The 17,207-nt window shown below is 31.9% G+C and overlaps 1 protein-coding gene and 1 long non-coding RNA gene across 10 annotated transcripts in view; one reads left to right on the top strand and one right to left on the bottom strand.

Annotated features, from left to right (window-relative positions):
* The window catches only part of LOC143229316 (LIM domain-binding protein 2-like), a 93,064-nt gene that overhangs the window by 28,588 nt on the left and 47,269 nt on the right, over positions 1 to 17,207 (bottom strand). The gene's annotated exons all lie outside the window — the stretch shown is intronic.
* LOC143229318 (uncharacterized) overlaps positions 2,257 to 17,207 on the top strand; it is a 30,856-nt gene continuing 15,905 nt past the window's right edge. The window contains exons 1-3 of one of the 3 annotated variants that reach the window (XR_013015788.1): positions 2,257 to 2,641; positions 2,912 to 2,998; positions 6,214 to 6,345. This is a non-coding gene — a long non-coding RNA (uncharacterized LOC143229318). Of the gene's footprint in view, positions 2,642 to 2,911; positions 3,065 to 6,213; positions 6,346 to 17,207 lie in introns of those variants that run through there. The other 2 variants (XR_013015789.1, XR_013015786.1) reach the window with 2 other exon arrangements.

The raw sequence follows: 17,207 nt of genomic DNA, 5'->3' as shown, positions 1-17,207 counted from the left end.
CCAATTTATTATACCTTATTGACAACCATGTGCTTCAGTTAGTTCTGACATAGTTGCTTAAAAGATACTACTCTATGCTATTATTAGCAGTATACGTTTTTTCACAGTAGTCACTTCAATTGCATCATTTTCTGTGAAACATTTGGATGCATTTTTCAACTTTTTCATCTCATGGTCAAAGAATGAAGTACAACAGAAGCTGTAAAATATGATTTTTTACTTTTATTTTCACAAAATGGATGCACTGTTCGCTATTACTTTGAGTTTTTATCTATTGAAAATATTTATCTTCTCTGTCACAAACCAAAAGAACTACGTCAACGTTTTAATAAATCGGAAGTACTGCAATTAACATCAGTATTAAAAATTCAGCTCATTTTCACAGAAAAATCAGACTGGATTGGCATTCATGTTTCAATTAGGTCACATCAGTTACTACATTGGCGGTCACTCACAATATTAGTATTACCGATTTATTAAAATCCAACAGGTCCAAACGAGAAAATGTTGCCAAAAATAAGGTTGACGTTAACTAATATTTATAAAGATCAAGTAGTTTACGTAGAAGTATTCCTGAACTTCAACTGAGCCAAATAACACTACAACTGCAACAGTGATAAAGAAATGTTGATTCACCAAAATTATCAAATTAAACCTTATGCACACATAGCATAAATAAACTTCTACTAGTTACATTTCAAAGAAATAAGGGTTACACTGTACTCTCCAACCTACATGACCAACACTTTAACTACGTGTATTTTACGATACAAGCGTGGCGTCGCTAGCATGCCTCGCTATGTAGAAGAATACCTAGTGAGGCTAATAGGATAAACCATTTTGTAAATAAGGGGGTAAGAGGTATAAAATACTTTTTATACCTTAACGACATAAAGAGTAAGCAGACAAATGTTATACGGGTTATTTCCATTTCAAATGTGATTGAAATTATTTTAAGTGTAGTAATATACAAAATATATTGCAAAAACATCACATGAATTAACTTGTTTCCGGCAAAGTATTTTCGTTCCCCAATGACAATGGTTACTGGGTAAAAGGAAATGCCCATCTGATATTTTTATCACAATATAACTCGTCAAACAATACGTGTTCTGGCAACTTTTACATTGATGTGAACCTTTTTATCAAATAATAACAATTAAATAATGGGTTAAGAACTAACTAGGAGAAATTGTTATTTGAAAAGTTTACATATATATTGTATACAACTCTTCGATTTCACATTAATGACGAAAACATTATACATTTATTGTTTAAGGCTTTAGGCAAAACCATGACTGATTTCGATTTTCATTCAGCCTTGACCTTTTAAAGTATGTTATTATCAATTTTGCTCAAGGCTTAAAGACAACTACAGATCATACTGTGTTCTACTGGTGTCAAGTACATGTTTAATCATGATCGAATACGTTGTATTCAGGTCGAGTATAAGCACTCGCAATACTGCGGGATACAGAAACGTTATGCAGATAATAATTCGAACACGAAAAAATTAATAACAAACAAAAACGAATGAAAAAGTACAACAAAACATTTATTTGAAGATACAAGCATGCTAGAATCTTTACTAACACTGGCCGGCTTTAATATTCGTTGTATTATTTTTGTTACCTCAGCAGAGAATGGATTTTTAAGTCTGAATAGGACAGTGCCAAAAATAAGTATCATGATTTGATCACAGTTCCAAGTTATACAGAAGCTTATCACAATATCTAACAACCCTAAATTACTTATGCAAGTGATAAATCCTATCATACATATTCAAAGGGCACAAACCCCAGGACATACTAGCTTGTAAAAGTCTCTTGTGATGGGCCCGGCATGGCCAAGCGTGTTAAGGCGTTCGACTCGTAATCCGAACATGCTCGCCCTTTCAGCCATGGGGGCGTTATAATGTTACTTCAATCCCACTATTCGTTGGTAAAAGAGTAGCCCAAGAGTTGGCGGTAGGTGGTGATGACTAGCTGCCTTCCCTTACACTGCTAAATTAGGAACGGCTAGCACAGATAGCCCTCGAGTAGCTTTGCGCTACATAACAGCCGTCCTGAGTATTAACACTGGTTAACCTGAAGCTGACCTCAGAAGGTCGAAACGTTGTTCTCTGCTTACTAATAAAGTAAGTCTCTGTCGTTTTGAATAAGTACGACCTAGCTCCAAGAGAATATGAAACAGGAACAGGGTCAAACAAGTATAAGTACTACTGAATAATTGTTATGTTGCATAACCTCTGCCTAAACTAGTCCCTCTCAGAAGGTTTGGTTAGGTTTGTTTCGAATTTCTCGCAGAGCTACACGAGGACTATATGCGCTAGCCGTCCATAATTTAGCAATGTAAGACTAAAGAGAAGACAGCTAGTTATCACCACCCACCGCCAACGTTTGGGCTACTCTTTTACCAACGAATAGTGGGATTGATCGTAACATTATAACGCCCTCACGGCTGAAAAGGGTTAGCATGTTTGGTGTGACGGGTATTCTAACTCGCGACCCTCGGATTACCAGTCGAGCGCCTTAACCACCTGGTCATGCCAGGCCTTCTCCAAATAAAGGATGTCGCTAATATTCTCAGATTTTTTTTCCATCTCAAAGTGGAACTTTATTTTTAGTTCTGGCGTCTATAGGTAAGTAGCTTTGGTCAGGAGTATTAATCACTAAATAATACTTAGTTTATTGTTTACAAAAATCATATAACATTATTTAATTTTTATACATTTTTAGGATGTGAAATTTTCCAAATTTGTTGACACAGAGTTTTCAAAAAAAATTAAAATATGTCCTTTCTTTACCTTCGATACTTGGTAGGTACTTAGGTTAAATTATTCTTTCATTCTCAGAAGCGGAATGAAAAATAACCACGAGCAGTCAGAAACTACTGTTTCCTTTCTTTTTAGAATTCCAACTGCTTATTGTCAATCAGTCAAGTTCCATTTCCTATCCGTAGTCAGGTTCAACTTGATTGGTCTTCCGATGGAACAGCGGTAAGTTTACGAACTTACAACGTTAAAATCTGAATTCGATTTTCCGCAGTTGACACAACAGATAATGTAAGTTGTTCTAAAACAGGCAGTCAGCTTTATTGATTTTCATGATAGTAGTACTTTTGATATTTTATTTGGTCGTTTGCATTAGTCAGAACTTCCAGCGATAAATCACAAAAAGAAAAAAACAACAAAACTGACAATGATTTATGCACGACTTAGAATCACCTTTCAAAATGACGTCACCAGTACTTAATCTGGCTAGGTTTCGCGAATTTTTGTTAATGATTCTCTTCGTAGAGCTCAATTTATATGTAATAAATAAAGTTTATTTTCAATACGTAGCGTGTGTTTCAGATATATATAACATTCATTATATAAAAATTTGACTAACCTAAATATTTTGCCATCACCTATCATACACGTTAAATACACATAACTTGCCAAATGACTTGTCATAGAACAAAATGTGTATTTTTCAAACAGATATAAATGAACTCAAAAACAAGCTACAGAAAGTTCCCAGTCCTGCGGTTTGTTTCTAAATCTTCTGAACTTCATAAATGACCCCTTTCTTCACTGCAACAGTAACCCTCGGTAACAATACATTGAAAAAAACAAAACAAACAACCAATAAATTATTGCTCACTTTACTAAATCAACATTAATGTAGATAAAATGTATTCTGTTCTATCCAGATTTTTTTAAAGGTAAGACTGTACTTCATCAGACCACATGCTATGACTCCACAGAAGGGTGTCACTGAAGGGATGTAGTAATAAAAACACATACGGTAAGGAAACTAGCATGAAAACATGAATCATTATGTTTTCAAATGATGATAGGTTCCAAGCAAAAAACAAACTCAGCTTTGAGATGGGGAGAAAAAAATATTTTAAAAAATGTATAAATGTATTGTTTGCAGATGAAATCCCTCCAAGAAGTGCAGAAATTAAAGCCAGGTTTTTTTCACTTTTTATTTGCAAAGTGCACTAAATAAATCTCACATAATTATAATGTATTGCTTCTAAAGTACTTATGAATTAACAATTACTGAAAAAGAGTTGGAATTATTATTTTTACTTAAAGTTTGAAATTGATATGCAGGTGTGCACTCCAGATCTTAACGGTGATCTGTTTTCTAGATAGCACTGGAAGATTATCTTCAAAGATCACTCCTATTAAATATATTCAAAGGAAATAGCTTTCAACTCATACTAACTTGTATGTGTATCTGTGCTACCATATGAATAAGTGTGACTTCAGTCCAGGAGAATATGACAAAAAAACAAAGTCAAATAAATATAAATCCTGTTTAACTTTCATTGTGTTGCATAACCTTTGTCTAAAAAATAGGATTATCATTTATAAATCTTTGTACATTACCAAGAAAATGCAAAACAATTACATGAAAATTTAAAAATCAATTCTGCATTTATACATAACTACAGATATATTCTTTATACTAGACTTTTCTATGCTTGAATCTTAACATTAAAAGCACAGGTTTATAAGTTAACTAACAAGATCACAACCTCCTGAAACATCTACTTAGCTTACATGTATAGTATCTTGACACTTTCCAATAAGGCAATAGAGGGTAACCTGATTCAACATATAAATATCCCAACATTCAGCAAAATTAAATTTAAAAAAAATGCAACTAAAAGAAACTAAAGTAAATAAGAAAATGCAAATCAAAGAAAAGAAAGAAATATCTAAAACTTACAGACACTATACACCAGGTTAAACACCATAACAAAGTAAATACGATGGGATGTAAGATAAAATAGAACCCAGTATAAATACAGCTGAAATATATCAAGAAAAAGCATAAATTAATTTAAAATTAATTAAATAAAAGTAAAAAACTGATAAATTATAAACTTAAATCTGACACACACAAAAATAAAATTAAAAAAAATTACAAAGTGATACTAAAACTAAAAAAAATACCTAAATGCACAAAATGATATTAATAAAACGAAACATGCATAGATCAAAAATATAAGTCCTAATAATGAAAAACATTTTTTACATAAAAATTATATATTTACAACAAGTCTGTGGTCAGAGGAGTACAAGAAGAACCCCTATGATGCTGGGGCATATTTTTTTTAGTTGTTTTTCAAGTTCCTTCTAAGGATTGGGTCTTGATGTCCATAATCTCTCACGACCACAGATAGTGTATAACCTACTGTATATAGTTGAAAGATGTATTGCTGCTTGTTGTGTGTCATAGTTATTAACAAAAGGTTATCATCAGTGTTACTGACTCCAAGCCAATGATGTATCTATGATACATTGGGCTGGTCTTCAGGTCCATTTATGACCCTTAGTATTAATCCTTTTGATGCTATATATCATAAAGAAGTTCAAAGGACTCAGAATTACATATACAAAAAAAAAGAGAGAGAGAAAGAAAGAAGTCAGGATTGAAAGGTACAAGTAAATTCAACCTGTGTTAAGTTAAAAGTTCAACAAGCAACATGTGGGTACACATTACAATCACTGAGGTCTTGACCCAATCATTTCTCTCACCATAGAATATTGCAAAAAACTACATATCTCAAAATGCCATCTTCGCACAAAGCAAAATGGCAGGAGATGTCCAGAGAAAAATTCAGCCAATATAATACATGCATAATATTACACTAAATGTAGTTAATATGAAATTACTGTACAGTACCTCACTTGTTAACAAATAATATTCCATAATGTCAAAAATTGTACAGGTGAGTTGGTTCACATCAGATATTCACAAGAAGCTGAGAAGGGTTATTTATCTGTATTTAAACTGGCAGACAAGAAGAAAGGCAGTTAGGCAGCAGTACACACCACCACCAACTCTTTAATTATTCTAATCAAATAGTGTGATTTAACCATCACTCTTACAATGCACTTACAGTCCCCAAGTAGATGTGAACAATGAAACTTTAGATTTAGAGTGTGGCAAGCAAACTTTAGGTTATTTATGTCTCAGCTCAAATGTGCAAGTTAAATACATATGTAAACCACAACTATTGGTAAATTGTAGGTGCACATTTCAAATGAACCAATAATGGCAATTTCACTTTCAAAGACTTAGAAAATTTCAGACTGTAGCAGTTGTCTCAACTGTAAAATATTCTTTCACAAACAACAATGAAAACAATGGGTTTTAATGATTCTTATTTAGTGTATCATAGATTATTCAATAAATTTATATCTTTCAGGACTTGTTCTGACTCTATAAGATAGAAGACAGAAGTAATAAAACATCTACAAGACATTTGCTGCACACACACCTTGTAAGTATGCTATTTCAATCTAGTCTAGCAGTGTTTCACTTACATTTCAATAATGTATCAAGAGAGGAAAGTGAATATGTTAGACTTCATAATGTTTAAAGTTCAGTTACTGAAAGATATCTTAGAAGAACTGTTAATACAGTTATACCATTTATAGCTAAGATAATTTTTTGTGTTAACTTAAATGATAACTAATGTTGTATCTATGTTATTGATTGTAATAAGAAATCTTATTAAGAAACATCTACACTTTAAAAATGAAGAACTCAATAATTTAGAAGTAGTGGTAACACAGAACACTATTAAGAGTTTTGATATAAATGAACTGTTCAACAATGTACAATAAAGAAGTAATTTGATTGTATTCAGTTATCTCTGTATAAGTTCTTTATTCCACATTTAAACTTTCTTGCATTGGTGGCTTGTGTGCTCTGCTTACCACAATATGATCCAAAATCCAAAATATTTCTCTATAGCAAAGGCATAATGAAACCTAACGATTAAGTTTAGATGCCCATTACAAATGTGTAGACAGGCATCTGACCATCGATCTTTGTCATTCACAGTCAGAGAATGAAAATTCACTGTAGGGTTAATTAAGACTCCATCATGAGTTTTGATACAACCAGGAAATGGTTTAGGGATGATAAATCTATAACTTGTTGGTCATCTTCCATCTTTTCTGACATAACAAACAGATGACAGTAAACCCCCAACTGAGAAGGTTCCTCAAGCTCCATTGCCTCTTGTTGAAGTAAGTCCTGAACTGTTTTCCATAAACACTGGCAAGAAAGAGGATCCTTTGTGGTGGTGGTGGGGAGACAACAGGATGTGGGAATGAAAGTGTAGGGCCAGACCTCTTGAAATAACCTGTAAAACCCACAACTCCATTGTAAATGGTTTCAACATATGACAAAAATGTAAAAGATTGGCTGCCATTAACCCTGACTCTATGGCAAGTCACCAACAGCTTCTGTTGAAGGATGAAGAATAGGATACCAAAAATAGGGAAGTAAGAACTCGACTACCAATGTAAACGAGAAGCTAAGATTAGAAGATACTCAGGTGGGGAGGGTGAGACACAGAAAAAGTAGGAATAGGTTGAGATAATCAGAAACCTAATGAGGATAATGAATTGTGCAAACAAGTTAATTCAACTCAGGCCTCCAATGATTTGTAAAAAACTCCAAAAACTACTTCACATACAAAATGTACCATGTACAAGTTGCACTAGGAAGTAGTGGGTAAACATACTCAAGAAAGAATGACACCCTGATCCATAAGGTTTCAACAGCATATTAACTTTGTCTGAAAAGTCAAGGGTGAGCCACTGTAGTAAACAGATGACTGCAATCTTCATCTGAATGCCCCTCAGGAGACATGGAAATTGTCTGAGCTAACAAGTTCACAACAGTGAACAACGTTTGCAGAATTGTAGAAAACATCAGTATGATATAAGAAAATTTAGATTGTAAAAAAGTTCACAAATGTATTAGAGTTCAAATCCCGTAATGTCATGAGATATTTCAAACACTGGGAATCAAGATAAGGGGAGAAAGATCAATGAAACACATAAGCATGATCTTCATACCAGGTATATTAATCCCTGAGCAACATCAGGTGAGGGAAAGAACATTAAACATTGGCTCATATATTCATCATCAAGAAAGGCAGGTTAAGAATCATAGGAAACAGGAAATAAAATATATATTTAAGCAAAATAATTTATAATTGTTAACTTAAAAAGGGAAATAGAGACCATAAAAAACGTACAGAAAGAAGTTGATTCAAAAGACAAATATTATATTTTCAAACCTACAACTAAGACATTCACATTTGTTAAATGATCAAAACCAGAAAGACTGCAAAAACAGCTAAAAGCATAAGCCATCAAAATTCAATGATAACATGGATTTATTCAAAAGCAGCAGAAATTCATCAGAGCTCTGTACTAGTTCAAGCCAAAAAACAAAGGGAAATTGAAGTACAACTGAACATACTTTATCTTTCAAAAGTGACAGAAACACTCAATTTTCTTGCTAAGCAAAACATTGCCATTATGGTTGAATGTGAAAATTGTCTTAAGGTACATGATTCTTCTTATGTAAATCAAGGGAATTTTCTTGAACTTTTGCACCTGCAGAGTAAGGATCTTCCATGGTTTAAGGAAAAGTTCACAGAACTTGTTGGCTGACATATACAATGGTTGAGTCGGTATATTCAAATGAAATTTTGAATATGATTGTGATAAATGCAAGAAAATTAATAACTGATGAAGTAAAATCCAACAGTTTTTATTCCATCATTGCAGAGATGAAACTATGGATGTCAGTCGTGACGAGCAACTTTCTCTCTGCCTTCACTATGTTTCAGAAGGTGTCATTATAGAAAAGCTTTAGGTTTCTTCTTAACAAAATCAATGAAAGCACCAGTCTTTTTTTGAATTGATTACAGAAACTTTAGCTCAACAGGGTTTGGATCTTTCTCTGATAGTTGGCCAAGAATACGACGGCACCAGTAACATGAAGGGTGAACATGCTGGGCTTCAAAGTCTAATTAAAACTGTGGCCAAAAATCAATTTATGTCCATTGTTTTGGTCATTTGTTTAATCTTGTCATTCAAAAAACCCTAAAGAAAGCTTAGTCACTGAGAAACACTCTAGGAACAATACAATAAATTTATTCTTTTGTCGAGAAAAGTTCAAAGTGCTAACAAATTTTTAAGGAAATTCAAAAATGTCGTGGAGAGAAAGTCATTGTACTACAGTCTCAGAGTGAGACCTGCTGGGCCTTATGACATAGCACAACTACATTCTTGAAGAAATGTATTGAAGCTACAATTCTCACCCTTCTTAAAGTTGTTTCAAATGATCCCAGTACTTCAGCTGGAGGTAAAGGCCTTTTAGTTTTAATCTGTGACTCAGAATGCATATTCACTCTCCTAGTCATGGAATAAACTTTAAGCACAACATCATCTTTGTCAACTTACCTTCAATCAGAAAAAAATGGATGTCTTTTTGATGAGAAAATCTACTGTTGTAACAATCAACAACTTTAAATCACTAGAGACAAATGAAAAATTTTTTAAGCTATGGGACAAAGCCAAAAATTTGATGAAAGACGTAAAATTAATAATTAAGGATGAAGAAGATATCAGTTTCAAAGAACTGACCATTTCTTGTTGCTGAATATTGACAGAACATGCCTTAGAAGATAGATTTTCATCTGCTACTGCAAATTTTGATAGTTTGACCTCTTATGAAAGAGACACTATCTTCTTTCTCACTGTTCAAGCTTTTAAAGAACAAATCCAATCTCATTTCAATGAAAATGATCAATATACTCTTTGTGGTCTCTTTTCTGTCATAATGTAACTAGAGAAAGAAGGTGTTACGTATGATGTCTCCTTAATTTTTTTTGATGATTTTTTTGGAGTGAATGAGAATCAATTATCTTCAGAAAGAAAGATTGTGGTTGGTCCTCTTGATCAAGAAAAACAAAATCTCCATTTGTCTTCAGGATAAAATTTGTTAAAATGGATTTATGAGAACGGCATCTCTCAACTCCTTCCAACTTATTCTCAGTTGGCACAAATATTCAGCACTGTTCTAGCCACATCCTGTTCTGCTAAAAGATCATTATCTGTTTTATGTCAGATGAAAACTTACTTATGTTCTACCACTATATAATAAAGACTGTCTCGTTGCCATTTTGAATATTGAATGGGAAATAAAATTTGTGATGGAGAACAAAATGGAAGAGATGATCAATGCTTTTACTTATCAGAAGATTTGTGAAAACTTATTGCTTATTTGAATTTTATTTGGTCTTATGCTATATGCATTAGAAAAGTAAAAACACTAGCTACAATGAGAAATTTATGTTTATGGTTTTTGATTTTTAAAAGTAAATATAGTTGTTACTTCTTCGAAGCAATCAGGGTACTGAAAATGTATGTTTACATTTTATGATTCTTAATAACAAAGATATGATGTTATATTTTCAGAAGGAAATCTGCCCTACGGGCCTGATAACTACTAAATTGAAATTAAAATTTTTAGTATAATGTACATAGCATAATAAATTATATATTCATCTGAGATTAATTATAATATGTAACAGTATAATAAATAACCACTCACAATAGAGAAATTTACTATGGTAATCATCTTCTGTTAAAAACTTCCTGAAATAATAGTTGCACAAAACTACATAGAGACAAAGTACACCAGCAAACTTGAGAAACAATGAAGAAGAGTGAAAAAAAAGCATCTTCAATGTGGCATTGTTAATTCAGCAGGTTTTTTTTCCATGGCAAAAAGTGAAGATTTAGTGAAATTTCTCTGGACAAAAACAAATGAAAGCACTTTAATTAATTCTAAAACTACTTTAAAACATACACATTACTGTATTTATTGCTATTATTCATGTTTCAGTAATACATTCCCAGCCATTTTTTCCATATAAACTTGTAAAACTCTAACAATAATAATAAGGTTGAAGACACTGTTATAAATATACACATTGTTTACTTTAATAAAATGAAACATTTTTGACTAGTATCACTTCACAGAGCTTGTGTTGGTAGAAAAGAAAAACTTACACAATTTTGTGATGTGGAAATCTTGACTTTCAAAAATCAACTTAAAAAATAGCCCTACAACATTTACAAAAAAAAATATCTTTCAAAAATTAGTATAAAAATAGTCCTATGACCTGAGTAAGAGTTTCATTAGCAGGTTTGCCTAGATTTGAAAAATAAATGGATGAATTTTATCTGTAATTGGAAAATCACCTTTTCTGCTATTACCTATATTTTAGCAGCCTTGGCCACTGAGGTAGAAGGTCTTCAGTGTTGTTTGAAAAAGCAAGTCTTCATTGTAAGACAGTTTTTGCCCATATGTTTTATTAGAGTTTTTTGTAGAATTCTTGTGCAAACTGTACCATGAATCACAATAATGGCTTATGATTACAAGAAATAATATAAGTAAGAAAAACACAATTTTACAAAATACTTATTTTCTACTGATAGTAAAGGAAGGTATATGTAATAGTTGCTTATATGTCATACACAATATAAAAGTAATGTACTCAGTGTTATATTTCATTATGATTTAATATCATCAGTTCAGCCAAGTGGAATATTATGTATGACTCATTTTTTTAGAATACTTTCTTAATATTGTTTGAGTAAAAGTTACAGTTAGAATGCAAGAAATAAAGACTACAAGTCTGCAACTAAAAACATAAAGAGTTACATCCATTTAACTACACTTTGAAGTTTCCCTGGCCTTGTATTTTAAAGGAGCTCAACAGAAGAAAAATGTCTGGGTTTTTTTTATTCTCGTGGTAAGAAGTTAATAGTTGGCACTTGTACAGTATCTAACTTGTTTCACATACTTGTATAAGAACCAGTACTTCAATTTCCTTCTAATTTTCTTTCCTGCTGGAATAAAGAAATGTGGGTGGTTTACATTGTAACTGTTTCATGATAGTAAAAACAGTGGGCAGCACAGCTACATATTAGTCCAGTGTGAACCCTAATGAGGTCCACAAGTACAAACAATACATTGACTACAACTAGTATACATGTAAGTACACATAAACCTGGAAAATGTCCCTTGAACAAAGTAATAGTTTTAACAGTGTATTCTTAACAGTTAGGCCAGAATTTAGTTGTAACTGGGGTGTTATAACTTTTGTGTCTGCACTTCTTACTGAATTTTTTATCAATCAGAATATAAATAACCTCATATTTTCAGTATTTTCTATTCAAAATCAAGCCATTAATGCCTCTGACTAGTCCACTCAACTAGCTAGTTATACTTTGCATTCACAATGCTTGCTCCACCTATATCTGTGCTGCATTATGGAAGGAACCTTTTTCAGCAAGTATCTTGTTTAGAGACTTTGCAGACTACTACTTAATATATCAAGGACAAGCCTTACCTTTATCCATAAACCATAGATGAAGATAGGATGCATACCAGCACATCCACGTATATTTAAGGCTACTGATCAGCTAGCCCCAAAACTTCCTGAGATATTTCAGGATCAACAGACTGTTAGACAATGTTTAACATTCAGACTAACAAGTGGTGAACTAAACTAAAAATGTAACATTCCATGGTTTACTTTCTAAGTTTGAGGAGGAGGTGCAGTAGTTTTGTAAACCAGAAAAGTTATCTAGAAAAAAAAAATCACCATTATACTGAAAGATGTGCTGTTGGGGCTCCAGTACAGTCAAGGGAGCTCTAATTTCAAGATTATCTGTACATTTTGTACAGTTTAACTCTGCAGTAGATTATTTGTTAAACCTCAAGCTATCTTATGGATTCTATCAGATTACTACAAGGAAAATCAGAAAATATGAAAATACTACAAAGTATAACATACTATTCAAAAGTTGATCTTGTAGAATTTAGTCCAAAAATAACTGTAGCATTGTACTCACATGTAATATCTGATAGAATATTAATCATAAAATTACCTTTTAGCATTTTACTACACAAGTAACATTTAATTGTGTATTACTCTGTCTTAAAAGTAATGTGATTATTTAGTTTTCTATGTATATGTCAAATTCAGATTATTATGAAGCACGTTTTATTGATCAAGATAATTGTTGGATTCTCATAACAAATCAACACACAGAGTTTTAGATACTAGATACTTGTCATTACAAGTGTAACATAACTTCTGTATTCTTCACAATCTAATTTATCTCAATCCTTTTTATGAGAATTTTTCTTATAAGATTTCCATTGCACAAGGGTATTGATTCTAGATTTAAGCTTATTCTGTTTTTTTACAGTTTCTAATTCAAAACGTTTTTTTTTCTGGTGAGTGTCATGACAGTCAACATATCAATAACCCTTGGATGTGAAATGCATTATTATTTTGTAATTTTTATTTAAATACTGATTTATGAATAATCCCATACTGCTACAAAATATATGAATATGTTTCTACTGTATTATAGTGGTATGGATTTATTAACCTTTACTACAGATATTTGAAACTACACAAGTGCTATGATTAGATATGAACCAATAACAATTTTTGTGTTTGAAACTCATTTGACCATGGTATTTAGAGACAATCTGAAAGGGGGGAGACAGGAGAACTATCTTGCTGGGGTCTCAAGCCTAACAAGAGCCCTAAATTTAGACATTTTTTTACATTTGTTAAACTTCCCTACTTATTTTTATGTGCTTTCCACTCAGACCAAAAGGTGACACACACACACACACTCAAGCTTAAAGCAACACATTATCTACACAAATTAAAAATTCACATTATGTTTCACTTGTCTTTTGAACTAATAATTGCTTTATTTTCTTTTGATGTGTTATCATTTTTTAAATTTTTATTATAGCCAGGGGGCCTTTGGTTTCTCTCAACCTCTAAGAGAGCCTGATGGTATTTTCACACTTTTAATGCAATAGGTATGATATTCTTTGAATATTATTAATTATAATTTAATACAATCAAACAACTTAATTAATAAAAAACACTGAGCAGTAAAATAGTTCAAAATTTTTGTTAGATGCACAACTTCGTATTGATTCTTTAACTACAAGCATATCCTATTTTTATATATCAAGACAATAAAAACTTTCACATTTTTTCTTAATCTTAGGTACAACATGTACAGTATTTTATGAATTTGCTAGCTCATTTATTCTTTCTTTCTTTATGTCTAGATTTGGTTGTTAAAGACCTGGAAGAATCAGGTACATTTGACCTTTTCCTCCCTCCTGTACATGTTGTTGGTTTCTGACTAATGTTATTAGATTTACTACAGGCCCATGTAGCTAAGTGTGGTAAAATATGTTGTGTAAAACACAACACTGTCTGTTTCAACTAATTGGCATAAAGTCCCATACTTCACAACCAGTTCTTGTAGTATTTTATCATTTTACGTATATTTTAAGTTAGAATGAGATCACTTACATAAATACACAACAATGTTTTCAAAATAACTTAAAATAATGTTAGATCTGAATGTCTAGTAATCAGATAACAATGTTTTCAAAATAACTTAAAATTATGTTAGATCTGAATGTCTAGTAATCAGATGGCCTGTTTTTTGTTTCTTATAAATATATTCATTGGGGAGAGGTGCTTAGGGCTATCATCATCATGTGTATCTGCCTACTTCGCATAATAGATTGCTACTTCAATTTTTTGTGAAGTAATTTAGTGTATTTTGTAGCAGTCTATTGGTTACTGTTTATAGGTTTCAGTATTTGTGTATGAAGTTGGAGGAAGATGATCTACGAACTTTAAAAGCTGTTCAGAATAATCAGTTTTGTATGATTTGTAGTTTTCTTTGCACCAGTTTTGGTGTGAAATTTATTCATGCTGGTGGTGCATAATCAATCATAGGTCATATATATACATATGTATGTGTGTGTTTTGAATATTTTTGGTATGTTGTTGGCTATTGCTCCATTGAGAATTCCAGCCAGACTTGTAGCATAATTTGTTCATTCCAAATTTTGGTTTTGATATCATTTAAATGATTTATCCATGTTTGTTTTGAACCATATCTTAGTCCTAAGAATTTGGCAGATGTAGCAGTACAAAGGAATGTTCTGTTCATATATAGCTTTGATGGTTATTTTTTTTATGTTTGGTTAATTTTGCAAAAAATACTAGTTGGTTTTTCAGTATTTTCATTTTAATTCTGTCTTTTTGGCAATATCTACTTATTCTTTTTAACTGAGGCTGTAAAGTTGTAGCTGCTATAGATGGTGTGGAGGCACTTTTTGAGCTTGTTACATCATTGGCAAAATGGAAATAGCATCTGTGATTTTGATATTTCAGTGACAAGCTATTTACATACATGAAGAAGAAGATAGAGTTAACTATCCCTCCCTGCCTTAGGAGTAAATAACTCAGGTAAGGTTCCCTCAACTTTTATTCTGCATTTTATATTTTCCAAAATGTTTGAGAGACAGTGAATAATACCACAACAGGCAGCTCCTTTTCTGTCATTTGGAACCTGAAACTATTGTAGTATTGAATGCTTTTCCAATAACAAGAAAGCATGCGACATTGTATTCTAATGTGTTAAAACTATCTACTGTGGATTCAGTTCGTCTGAACTCAGCATGGCGAGGTGGTGCTCGACTCATAATCTGAGGGTTGCAGGTTAAAATCCCCATCACACCAAACTGCTTACCTTTTCAACTGTGGGATTGTTATAATGTGAAAGTCAATTCCATTATTCATTGGTCAAAGAATAGCCAAAGAGTTGACAACGAGCAGTTATGACTAGCTGCCTTCTCTCTAATCTTATATTGCTAAACTTATACTATACTTGCACGGCTAGTGCAAATAGACCTCGTGTAGCTTTGTGCAAAGTTCAAAAACAAACAAACAAATAAGTATGTTGTATGCACATTATTTATGATAAACTGTCTCTTTCAAACTTGATGTTTTGTTAATAAATGTTACAGTACTTGTGATATTTAAGTCTGCAGTTTTACTTAGATGTATTAATGACAGAATACTGTGCTATGGTGAAGCCTGAATTTTCTGAATCCATTTTGTATGTTATCTCCAAGAATGTGTAGAGTTTATTGCTTGTTATTTCTTCAAGAATTTTGTCTATACAGCTGGTCATGCAGATTGGACAATAACTATATGGTTTATTAATTGGCTTTTTTGCTTTATGGAACATTAAGACATATGCATGCTTCCAAGAAATTGGGATATATCTTGAGGTTTGGGATAAATTAAAGATTGCTGTCAGATGTTCAAATAATCTCGAAGTGCTTTGTTTGAAGAGAATAGCTTTTATGCCATCATCTTCTGGAGCTTTGTTTTTGTTACTTTAATTGATTTCCCAAATTCTTGTTCAGTTATCATCTTTATCATCAATTTTGTTGTATAACCATATGTTATTATGTTATATTAGTATTGTTTATACTAACTAGGATGTGTGGTTTGAATATTTCCATGTTATTTGTTATGTATTTGTTTACTTTACTGCAAAAGTGTGTATTCATGTCCGGTTCATGATGTGTTTTATAAGCGTTGTTTGAAGTCATTGGATTTTTATAAGTTCGTAATGTGCTATGTAGTTGCTGTATTCCAGTGGTGAGTATTTTCTTGTCGTTTTATGGCTTCAGTTCACATCTTCAAAATACAACTTGCTTCTCTATTCACGCATAATACAGATCAATGAGAAACCGAACACTTGGAGATGCTAAAACTGAGATTAATTTCCTCAAAAATATCCAACAAAAACCAATGCTTATATTATGTCTGAATTTATCTAATACTTTTGATACTTGTATAAAAAAATTTAAAGTAGCTTTAACACTTTCTAAATAGGGAAAAAATGAAACAACTAATACATTTATAATAACAGTATGGGTGCTAAGAGCGTCTTAATTATCGCCTTTTTATTTATTTTTTAATCAAGTCGCACAACTAACTAGAAAAACGTACACTTCAGTTATATGTTTAATATCATTCTTGAGTAATTGCACACGCGAATCTCATGTGTGCTGCCATCTCGTGTAGGTGTGATGAACAAAACATTGAACACGGTCTTCAAAATTTCTGTCATTTATAAAGTAATTTATATTTTGCTTTTATTTATATGGTAAAAATATTATCAAATGTGTTTACTAAAGATAGCAGTAAATTATTAAAAGTAATATCTTGGACACAAGCTGTAAATTGTTTTTAATTAAGAAATTGACATTTTTATAAGTATTTTAATTTTCGATTTAGGTGAAATTAGAGAAATATATACAGATCTTGAAATTGCAAAGGTTTACTAAAATAAACTATAAAGTTTGACTAAGTCAGTTTATGTTAGTTTTAAATACATGTTGCATTGAGTGAAAACGATTACATCTTCCAGTATTAATTTCCAAATATTTGACAATTCACACACA

The sequence above is a fragment of the Tachypleus tridentatus genome, chromosome 10 (assembly GCF_004210375.1).
Source record: "Tachypleus tridentatus isolate NWPU-2018 chromosome 10, ASM421037v1, whole genome shotgun sequence".
In the NCBI taxonomy this organism is placed as follows: Eukaryota; Metazoa; Arthropoda; class Merostomata; order Xiphosura; family Limulidae; genus Tachypleus; species Tachypleus tridentatus.
This window is presented reverse-complemented; position numbering and strand designations above follow the sequence as displayed.